This window comes from Hyalella azteca, unplaced genomic scaffold (genome assembly GCF_000764305.2).
Source record: "Hyalella azteca isolate HAZT.00-mixed unplaced genomic scaffold, Hazt_2.0.2 contig16654, whole genome shotgun sequence".
NCBI classification, from domain to species: Eukaryota; Metazoa; Arthropoda; class Malacostraca; order Amphipoda; family Hyalellidae; genus Hyalella; species Hyalella azteca.
This window is the reverse complement of record NW_025946467.1, coordinates 64,245-66,769: the sequence shown is the minus strand read 5'-3', so window position 1 is coordinate 66,769 and position 2,525 is coordinate 64,245.

Here is a 2,525-nt window from a genome sequence, read left to right as displayed (position 1 = left end):
GTTAGCAAAGGCTCCAGTTAAGAACAAATTGATTAAAAACAAAGAATATTGATTACATTTACCTCACTGAGCGAAAAAAAGTTCACATATCGTCACACAAATTACAAGCCATCCTGTATGCTTACAGATACAAAAAAATGCTATAAGGCTGCTGATATGAAGCTTGCAGTGAACAAGGTTGTTGTAAATGCTTAATGGCATGTTCATGGATACAGTAATATCCCATCAATAATACAGTAATATCCCATCAATAATAGGGTACCGTCAACTGGGGGATTCAGCCCTGTTCATAATGATGGCCAAAGCTGTCATAAAGGGTCATAAACAATGGCCAAAGTCACTCTGGCGTTCATGACCTGGTTTACAACCCTGGCGTTTATGACCCCGGCGTTTATGACCCCCGCGTTTACGACCCCAGCATGAATCAAAAACGAGGCCCAAGTCACCCCAGTTGATGGTAATTAATGTTTATGGTAATATCATATCAATAAAGGAAAAACAAGTAAAAATCACAGAAAATGTCATTTATTCTACCTCTACATGGTCTACAATGAAAGAGGAGGACTTCAGAGTGCTGTTAGTAATGGATGAGTACGCTCTGCATGCTTCAAATGTTTTGAAATGAAGTTTTATTCCCATTGTCCCGAGTAGCCCTGACGGACAGGGCTACTCAGGACAATCTTTATTTTGCGTCTGGCACCTTAGGAATAGCATATGGAATTTTTTTGACAATGCCATTCAATAGCCCTGGCAAAGAGCTATAAAATGAGCTTAAACTTGTTTATGAAATGTTTCATCATAAGAAGTTATTAACAGTTATTAACAAAAAAATGATCAAATCTGTCCCGAGTAGCCCCGGTTGACGGTATGCCATCTTTGTTTAGAATTAAAACAATTCAATATCTTACTGCACAAGTTAATACATTTAAATAATTAGTAATGGAAAATATGTTACTGGAACACTTTAAGAGACCGGACCTAAACAGAATACGATATTATTATATTATTAGTCAAGATACTAAACAATAAAGTAGGTAGTTCATTTGATTGCCACTGCTTTGAGCACTGGCATCTGTATGTGAACCTTCTATGGGTAATTTTAATTCAACTTAGACCACCTAATGTCAGACCACCGGCTTTGAAATTAATTTAAAATTACCATATATATATAACATATTTTTTGTTTGATACACCTATTAATGTTTTTTCTTTGTTTCAGACTCTATGGATTCTTATATATGGTAATTTTAACTTGTTTAAAACTCCATAGTGGTTTGTTGAAGTATTCTCAGCCCCCTAGATAACTCGGCTTCAAAATGTCAAAAATATATCACTGACTGTTCAATATCACTCCTGAGGGGACAAAAACAAGAAGAAAAATTCCAGTGGCTGTTATCACGGCCAAAACTATCACAGATTTTGATGTTGCATAACTGTTCTGGTTGCCACAAGTCCATCCTTACTTCAAACTCTGTCTGTCTTTTGACGGTTAATACTTTGTTCAATGTCAAATTTGTTCTTGTCGCTGAATACCAAATTGGGCAGCATGCCATCCTCAATGAGATTCAGAATGTGCTGGCATCTTTCAAGTCTCATTTGTTCATGACGGTCTGTTAGTCCATGCCTTGTTTTCATCATGGAAGGGGAGGTTTTGAGGTCATCTTTGAGGACTAAGCATTGATGTCTGACTGACTTTTGCTTCTGCAGCCAATTTTGCAGCTGAATCATGAGGGTTTCTCCTCAACTTCTCCCTCGTTTTTTTTAACAAATTGGTTTGTTTGAACACTTTTTCTACCTTGACCAGTTAGATTGCATATTTTGCCAGTTTCCTTGAATTTTTTGACTACCTTCACACAGTTTCATGATGAAAATAGAGATTTTTTTCAATGACTGAATTACTCTTGCCCTTTTTATGAAGGGTTACAATTCCATTTCTATTAACTGCCATGAGTAATACCTATAGGTACTAAATTTAGACACCTTAGACTTCTGCAAAATAAAATACCGTATGTGAATAATTAATTAATATTAAGGTTCATAATAAAAGAAAAGTCTTCTAGAAACAAATTTATTTGCATTGCAAAGATCTGTTCTTTAATGCAGGTTTCATTGAAGACCCAAGAGGATTTCTTATTAAGAATTTTCTTATTGTCTTTTGCTATTAGGAAATTAGGTACTGTCAACCGGGCTACTTGGGACTGGCGGGGCTACTCGGGACAGTCCTCCGACACGGCGTAAAACTGTTATAGTTGCAAAACTAATTGGAATATTGCAAAACTAAATATGGTGGCGTAAACGTCAACATTTTTCCTATCTATGTAGTATAAAGGAAGTTGTCTCTTATACACATCTAGATGTGTATAAGAGACAGCGTTACGTAAGTTCTGTTGCCTTCACATGACTCTCAAAACACTTCACTACGCGTCAGCAACGATGAAACGTCACAAAATGTTGCCATATTTATTAAAAAGCCTTTAGAAGATGTGTATAAGAGACAGGCACTGTTTCTAGTACTTGACTGAGCA